The sequence below is a fragment of the Carassius carassius genome, chromosome 9 (genome assembly GCF_963082965.1).
Source record: "Carassius carassius chromosome 9, fCarCar2.1, whole genome shotgun sequence".
Classification (NCBI taxonomy): Eukaryota; Metazoa; Chordata; class Actinopteri; order Cypriniformes; family Cyprinidae; genus Carassius; species Carassius carassius.
The window spans coordinates 10,983,379-10,992,935 of record NC_081763.1 but is presented as its reverse complement, the minus strand read 5'-3'; the positions used below and the strand labels follow the sequence as shown (position 1 = coordinate 10,992,935).

The following is a 9,557-nucleotide window of genomic DNA, read 5'->3' as shown; positions in this document are numbered from 1 at the left end:
AAGCCATCCACACACACCCAGACAACCTGTCAGAGCTCTAAGCAGTATCAAAGAGAATGTGATGTGTGCGAGAGAAAAAGGGAGACAGAGAACAAGAAAAACACGCACACCATACCATTTCTAAAACAAAGCTGTGATGTAAAGTTTATTAGATCAGTATTAATGTTCCACTTTTATGAGTTGGGCAGGGCACTGACTGTAAATCTGAGTACATTTACTACCTGAGCCCCATGCAGAGAGATGAAATGACTGCGATAATATTCACCATAATGGCTCGGCTAATGTTTGCAGCTTTAGTAAGAAAAATATTACTAGATCATGTGGTCCGACTGCATCACATTGGGCTGAGAAATATTCAGTGAAGGAAAACCCTTAAAACAATTGCTTTTGAATAGTTCTGTTTCTTCTGCTGACGTAATTAATACGGTGTCACACTGTAATGGATCCAGGAATGCCTCAATTTGACACACACTAATGTTCAACATCCACAATCACTCTTGGGATAGTCCGATTCATTTCAGTATGGATATTCAAATATTCATATGTATTTATATGAATGAAAGAAATCTCATCAGTCCCTGTTCGTTGACCAAGTCACAGAGTTAGCAGATAGCATGTCCATTGCCCACTTAGTTCATAAATCATCCCAATCATCGTGACTTCTGAATTATGATCTATTACATCTAATTCCAGTGCTTTCCCCCCTTTTTCTATGTCAGACCACCAGTCAAGCACAGAGAAAGAGAGAAAGAAGAACGACCTCTATTGAAAGATTAGATGAGAGCCCCTCTGAAACGATCAAGGGACATCAAGTTTTAACCGAATGATGAATATCACCCTTTTAAGTTGGAGAAAAAAAAATTCAACTGTAATGTAATACTGTCTAAGTTTAATTACGTTTTCTGGCAGGGCAAAAAGCCCTGGACGAAAGCAAGAGACAGCATCAAACGGCTTTTCAGTGCGGACAAGCAGCTAAAAATAAAGCAATCAACATGAAACAGCATGTCTTATAATGAAATTATGACATTCAATATTATTTGAAGATAAATTAGAAATGCTAGGTGGTAATACAGTTTTTTATGGATTAAACTAATGGCATATTTGACATGAAGACAGAGGAAGAAAACCAAATTAAGCCAGTTATCCTTTCTCCACCAATAAAACTGGTTTCAAGAGAAGCCAAAGCATCAAGTTTGGGAACATCTGTGAGTCTATTGATGAAAAGCTAATTAAATCATACAAATGTAAAATATTTGACAACAAAAACAAAGCAAAATAAAACTGTTTAAAATAATAAAATATACTTGATTTGTTTACCTATTCAAATCTATATTTTAATATTTTTTCAAGCAAATATTTAAGGTGGATAGGGATCAGCTGACCTAAAGCTGACCTGGATGGCTGAGTAACTTCACAAACATGACTTTGCAACAGTGAATTACTGTAACTACTGGTTTTGTTTGTAGTAATCGAATGACCTCATTAGCCGACAAAGGTGACATTACATCATGTGTGTAATTATGACACCACCTGAATGTCACACAAGAGTGATACTGAATGTGCAGAGAGACAAAGAGCGGAAGGGAATTTATGGCATCAGTCTTCACCTGTACAAGGAGAGTGCTTTCACTTCCATGAAAGAGCCTCTATTTAAATCTCTGAATGACAAAAGACAAAACAATTCATTGATGGGATTTCATCTCTTGTTAATGTAAGAGAGCTCAATGAATGGCACCACCACCTGTTAACTGTGTAGTGCTTCTGTGTCTTTTGAGGGTCAGTCTAAATATGTGCGTACATGTGTATACACAAACACTATTCCATACATACAGAATGGTATGCACACAAACAGTACAGATCAAAGGGAGTTTGGACACACCTACTGATTCTTTGACTTCTGAAAAGTAGTCACCCTTAGTCTAGATTCCAGTTTTGCACAATTTCTGTCAGCTAATTTCATTTTGCTTGTTGAACAGTGATGGAGGACTTCAGTGTGGGTTGGGAATTGTTGGCTGTTGCTTATCTGCTTAGCCAAGTAACCAAACCAGAACTCAAACTAAACCAAAACATAGTTTAGTAAAAAAAAGAAAAAAAAGAGATAAAATACACCTAGATAAAACGGTTTTCAAAATCAAGAATCAGTCCTGCGTGTCCTAAAGTTTTGACTGATAGTCTATGTACATACACTGATGCATTAAAATACATGTACTTGAGACAGCCGTCGCCTGTTTTTAATGTCATACTCTTTAGTCATGTTTACACACACTCAATGATCCCAAACCGATTTCACATTCTAAGGTGCTGTTTGTATGAACCGTAAACCTTAAAATTAGATTTGCATACTTGTTTACATGAGCATTACATGAACAAAACTTCAGCGTATGCGCAGTGACCAGTTTCATAATTGGAAAAAGCCTCCATGATACCAACAATGAACCTACTGCAAGAATAACTGCAGCAAATAATTAGTATCTTGCAATGACCAGTTCATAAAACATTAAATATCAAAAGGTATCCTGTTTATAAAATATATGGAATCAAGCTAGCGTTTTTACATGCCTAATTCTTTCCTAATTACTTCTGGTCTACAACAATCTCTTTCAAACTGATCAAAAATGTATTTTGGATGAAGCTCAGATGGATTGATTGTGGCTTTTTTTTTTTTACAATAGTTTTAAACTAAATATCATAAAACACACTGCATTTGAAGCCATTTCCCTGTTTTCCGTCATTCATACACTGTAACGTTCAGAGACTGGGGATGCTTTGCCTGTGTCCTTTGAACTAATGTGAGAATGTCATCAGACTGACGTTCAGATGATGTACAGATAAAAGTCACAACAGCGACATTTTCTTTATGAGATGGCCCTGTCTTATAATGTATTACTTTGTTATGCCTCTTCTCTTGCAGTTCCACTGTCTTTTAGGAGCCATTTATACATTTCAAATGATCTTTAACCTCCAGTCTGAGAGAGCGGGACTAGCAGCACTCTGTCAATTTCTCCCTCCGTTTACCTTTCTTCATCTTCTGCAATCCATCTCTCTCCATCTCAGCACTTCATCTTTCTCCCACAAGCATTTATATCCATAGGAGGCTATTATCAATGACCAACAATGATCTTCACAACCAGTGTACATAATTTATACATTGAAGTTCATCAATCTCAGCATAAAGGAAATGTCAGACTTCTGGAAAGGTTTCCAGCATCTTCTACAGTCTCAGTGATTACCTCAAGCATAGTGCAACCAAGTGATCTATATCCAACAACACTCATTCAGGTGTTCAGTTTTGCCCTCCAAGCAATGCTTTAATTCCTGAAGGGCTCATATCATGTAGGTTTAAACTTTTTTGAAATAGTTTAGTGTTTAGAAAGTCCAACTGCTGAAGCAAAGCTGAACATAATTGTTTTGTTACTCAAGGTTAAAATACTAATAAATAAATAAATAAATAAATAATATACATATAACATACGACACAGTAGCATTTGCTTAACTAATGTTGTGAGATTGGGGCGAGACTACCTGCTTGTTCATCCAATTACAGAAAGGGAAGTATTTGAGAAACCTGTTCGAAAACAGTCATTATTTTTGTAATTCTGCCTTCTGACGTTAGTGGCACAGAAGTTGCGATCTTTAACTGTAGTGACACAAGTGCTGCAAATTAAAACCTTGCCCTTAAAAGTGCAATTTTGTTCAGAGCTGACCCAAGGCATATGCGACAATGGTAATTATACAAAAACATACATTTTACATACATTACAAAATGATCTATACTTATCATCTAATTATTTCCATAGAGACGCATGACAGATGTATCACTATTATTTAAAATATCCGTATGTCAGATTACCATCAAATAAATTAATACATTTCTCCCCAAAATACATGAAAGTAAGTGGCCAATGAACTGGAAAAAAAAACAGAGTAACTTTTTAGTTACCTAAACAATATGTATTGTATAGAGGGTGGGGGTGAGGGGGGGTGTCACTTAGTGAGACTGAAGTGGGTTCAGTATGCCACTTAGTACTGTAAAGGTGATGATACATGGGGCAGTGTTGTCCTTCAATGTTATTTGGGCACTTTCCCATTTATAATGGGCAAGACATTTCTATCTGGATAATTAAGATTGGTGTCTCACCTGATTGCTCGCTGATAATCAAAAAGTGGCCCTGTGTATCATCACCTTTGACTTTGAATGTTAAAGTGCAAATGAACACCTGACCACTCTTGTGGGTTTGCTACTGTTACAATTAAAGGGCAAAATCATGCAGGGTAGACATTGGTATGATGTAAGCAGCACAGCTACACAAATAAAATTGATAACGGCTGAGTTAGATTTATAGTGTGCGAATAATCATGCATTGACATGACAATAATCAGTCATCCAAGGCGCCCCCAAATAAAATTCTGCTTAGGGTCCCATAAAGGTTTGGGTCGGCCCTGCAATAAACTAACATTAAAATGAACAACAACAGACTCAATATGAATAAAAACAAAGTTAAATTGAAAATAATGACTGAGTAAACAATTCAAAATGATAAAACCCTGCCCCACACCACTATGAAGTGCCACGGTCAAACAGTCCGACTTTCTCTGCTACTTCAAACATCAGAGGTTTCTGCTTTTACTCCATAACCAAGCCTTCCTTAGGTCTGTCATCATGCACACACTTGTTTTTCATTTAAAAAAACATTTCAACTAAGGCTACTGCAGCGTTTATAAGGAGGCATTTGAACCTCCAATGCCAAACCTACTCTAACATCCTCCAGAACATCTAACTGAATGGAGCTCCCCGACAGAGAACGTCAACTTCACACATACTTGAGACTTTTAAAAGTGACATTTACCTCGTATTCAATCCATAAACTGGCAGCCATATTTCAAGTTAACACTGAGGTTCCTTCCAAGTGTAAATAGGGAAACTCCATTAAAATACGAGAGTGTGTGCTCCAAATCTCAGCCACTGCATGTAACTACAAGAGCATAAAAGCTTGCCTGTACGCCGAAAGCCCTGTAGTTTCCCCTCAGGGACACACTCCAGACAAGCCATCCCATAAAGCTAAGCTAAAAAGCTCAGTTTTTAAAAAGTACCATAAAGCACACAAGGGAAAGAGGGGCTTCCTTCCTCTCTCCAACTCTGTGGCTTGACTAGGAGAAATAAATATGAACCTCGCAGCAGTGGTTTGACTGATGACGCCACGCTAAATCACGCTACTTCCTGCCGTGGCCCACGCCGTGGAGCAGGAGTTGTGAATTATTATGATGTATTATTACCGAGCAGAGCTACGTGATATTACATTGTATGCCAAATTACGTCTGAGAAATAGCTTTATCTCATTAATTAATCATGCTAATTTATACCTTTCTGTTGTTGAGATGCATGGAGACTGGAGTTGGCGTACGCACAGATGTGAGAGTTTTCAAGGGAGAGGAGCGTTTTGTAGAGACGCTTTTGAAGAAAACATTAATGGCGGGGTTTTGTATTTACAGCCTCTCAGTTGGAGGATCTGTTACTGATAGCAGCAGTGAAAAGCAATAGATGGGCTTTAGTCTTTAGCGAGTATGTGGGCTCTCTCTCTCTCTCTCTCACACACACACACACACACACACACTTTCACTTATATGTGTGTGTGTGTGTGAGTGATTGGGTCACTCTTTCCATCAAGAGTCACGACAACATGCTGTTTTCATGGGGGTGGTTAATCTGGTCTTGCAGTGAACGAGTGGTCTTGCCTAAAAGAAAGCCAACACGCTGCACTGCCCCCTAATGGTCAACACGTCCAACAGCATCTGCAAAAATCCTCCCATCCCCCACTTCATAGTGAATCTCTGTTCTGTACAGTGGGATAAAACAGTGTACATACACTGGATATTCAGCAGAATTAACTTTGGAGATCAGCATAGTATCAAAACTAAAATTTAGTGCACTCTCAGGGGAAGAAAAAAAAACAGGTACAAAAGCTGCCACAAAACAAAAAAAACTCATTCTGTATGATTTATAAGCGTTTTGAAAAATGGGGACATGGGTTATGTCCTCATAAGTCACCCTCTCCTTGTAATACCTGTGTCATACCCATGTCATTATACAGAGTTGTGTCCTGATATGTCACAAAAACAAGAGCACACACACACACACACACACAAACATATATATATATATATATATATATATATATATGTACGTCTTTCATATATATTATATATATATAATAACAAGGTTATTAATCGCATAAGATTTAACTTAACATTAATTATCGTGAACTAACAATGACTCATATATAAATATATTTTTTTTTACAATATTTATTAACCTATCGTAATGTTAATAAATACTTTTAAATGCTCTATTGTGAATTGAAACATCTCCATAGAATAGCATTCAAAAGTTTTTTTTTTTTTTTAAACAAACACTAATTAGTCATTATATATTTACAAATGTAAACACAAGTATATCAATGTAAGTTGTAAACACTGTTAATTGAACCTTACTCTAAAGTTCTGTATCTGTGACTCAAGATCAGGGCCCAGTTGCATAAACATACCCACTATATTAAGATTGACTTATAAGACTAGTCTAAGCAGTTTATGCAACCGGCACCATCAGGCTGGCAACAATATTTGGGTCATGACTCACCATTTGAGTTATCACTGGAGTACACCAACAAACACAGATCATCACTCACATAATTAAATGGCCATTAATAAATACTATGCTTCAAATCAGTCATTATCTGCTCCAATTATGTAGTTACACAAAAAACACCCACCCACACCTCATACCTGCAGCGTTGTGAAAATAAGGGAACATCATCTCCTGCGTCATGTATGTAGACACACCATCCATCATTGCTGAGAAGTTATTACATTTGGCTTCTTAAAGCTAATCCTCACCATTAGACCCCATGACTGATCGCAAACTCTGACTGATGCTATCTATATGTGGCAAATTACATGGCTCCCATTTGCACATTCTGGGATTTCTGCATACATTATGCCTCACAGTGAGCTCAAGATACAGTAAATCTGACTACTGAAATTGGTCCTAATGCACTTTTACTGGATTTAAAAGTAATACTGACTGAAAATTTTGGGTTATGCATAATCAACAAGACAAAAAAAAATGCTCTATAGATGTTTCAATTCAAAATAAAGCATTTAATTTCATACCCATTTCAATTTGAATTTCTTGCAAATGTCACTTTTACCAAAGTGACTGTACAAGAAAGTCTATTTATTGTGTAAATTTATAATTTAGCTAAAGGTACAAGCACAAAGCTAAGGCTAAAGAGCTTGTGCTAATAAGAGCACATAGTCAATGCTTGATATAAATGTGACAAAAAATGAAAGAAAAATGTCATCGAAATTGCAAGGAAATACGTGTTCATTTTCATTTGCAATAACACGCACCAATAAATCGTGCACAACAAGTTCAGAAATTTACACACCCTCATATCATTCCTAACCTATAGTTCTTGGTGGACTATATGGACTATCCTGGGTGGCCTATCCTTGATGAACAGAAGTGACTCTTGACTGTCAGCAGTTCGGAGAGCTAAAAGTTCAACTGGATGCAACTGGCTCAAATGGGTCAAGTTTTAAGAAAGTTATTCACCAGTGGCATGTCATCTATGAATCAGATTTCTCAATCCACTGTAATTTGCAGCAAGTCTGACAAGTCTTTTCCTCTTGCACATTAACCTCACTGAGCACAGAAATCACCACATCTCCATCACAGACCATTAAAACTGATCAGGCGAGTTAACTCAAGTGGTTTATAGACTGTGCCAGCAAGCACAGAACATTCGCTTATGATTCTGAATTCATTATTTATTGGTGAAGCAATTCCAAACATTAAAAGAGAGACAATTTTACTGTAAAAAAAACATAATAAGAACATACACAATCCATTTATTAATTATATGTTTTAGGTTTTATTTTTTAATAACCATACACTAACACTTCAAGAATCTACCAGGAACAAAAAGAAAGAAAATAAATTGTAGGAAGGGAAGGTTTTGCGTATCACACCACTTTATGCTGTCTGGTCATGAAACAGATACGCACACATTTTCTGAAAACTTGTTCAACAAACTGAATAACCAAATTTTTCAGTGTGTTACTATGAGGTGAAAAAACTATTTTATGCGTTCTTATAGCTCAACCTTATTAGCCAGTAAACACTGTTTTTAAGTGAAGCGCGGCACTGTGTTTATTTACACATAAGCAGCTCATTATCCGCCAGTGTTTGCAGCGTCTCAGAGCAGTATGCTCCACATGAACGCCATCTCTGCATCTGCTCTGAGTTTGGGGCGCTTTAACGTGAATAAGGGAATGCAACATGACCATCTTCCCAAACTTGTAATGAGAAGCACTTATTCAAAAGAGAGAAACTTGAAGAGCTCCCTGTGGTTTCAAGTCATAAATATACAGTTGTAATGTAAAATACAATTATTTCTATTTTACAGCGAAATATTACAATTACTGTTTTTGTTATATTTTTATTTAAATAACAATAATAACTTTTATCATTATTTGAATTGATTTCCAAAAAAAAATCACAATTAGAGATTTTTCCCCAAATCATGCAGCCATCACCACAAAGTTTTGGGCATCATTTTTTAACTTGCATGACAAGTGACTGACGAGTGTGTAAAGTTTATCTTTGAAGTTTTAGAGGTTATCTCATAAGAGTGTATCAATGGCAACTAGGCATCTAAAACAGTGTCAGTTATGATAGTGGAGCTAATGAGATTTATAATTATGTCTGCCTGCACTTTTCGAATTGCTCCTACCCCTCTGTACTCTACATTGCTTTTCTGCTTTTCATCAAATGTGTCCTGACAGCCTCTTCTATGGTTACCTGCAGAGATCATCCCCACAAACACTACTTCTTGTTACGGCAAAAGTGTCTGTCAGCGTTCTCGTAAATGTACCTCGAGGGATTAAACACCCTTTTTTTTAACTGTTCTGTGTGCTTAAGGGGCGTAGACTCACTAATAAACAGCTGATTAAGGTCCTGAATTTGATGCCAATCACATCCACCCTGAAGTCATCGGGCTACATTCAAATGCCATCACAGACACTGATAATGACTAGAATTGAAACTATTTAACACGTTGTGTCTTAACCTCACACTAAAGCAGACCAAAAAAGAAAAGGATAAACAGGTGTGAGCTTGCACTTGTCTTGCTGAGTTAAAGGCAGGCATGAATTCTCACCCGGCGGCTTGCCCAAGCGAGTCTCCATGAAAACAGGTCTTTGGCAAGCTTTGTTCTCCCCCTCTCACACCTACAGGTTGATGTTGACTCTCCTCCAAACTCTATCCCTTTATTTATCCAGGGCGTTTCATTCCACAGTGGGTTTTTTTCATTCAATCAGTCTTTTCTTTCACTGTATGTCTTTCAATCACTGAATAATGACAGGGTACAAGTGCCTGTTGACCTCGCTGACAGAGTTGCGCCAAACCACAGAGCCTTAGAAAAACGAGCGGGATAAATCCAAGATGATTATTGCACGCCACGTTAGGTTGGATTAAATACCCCAGTGCCACTCAAAAG

The 9,557-nt window shown here is 37.2% G+C and overlaps 1 long non-coding RNA gene across 1 annotated transcript in view; it reads right to left on the bottom strand.

The window, feature by feature from the left end:
- Positions 1-9,033: 9,033 nt before the first annotated feature.
- LOC132148933 (uncharacterized) overlaps positions 9,034-9,557 on the bottom strand; it is a 104,069-nt gene continuing 103,545 nt past the window's right edge. Inside the window, exon 4 of the long non-coding RNA XR_009434985.1 lies at positions 9,034-9,473. This is a non-coding gene — a long non-coding RNA (uncharacterized LOC132148933). The remainder of the gene's footprint in view (positions 9,474-9,557) is intronic.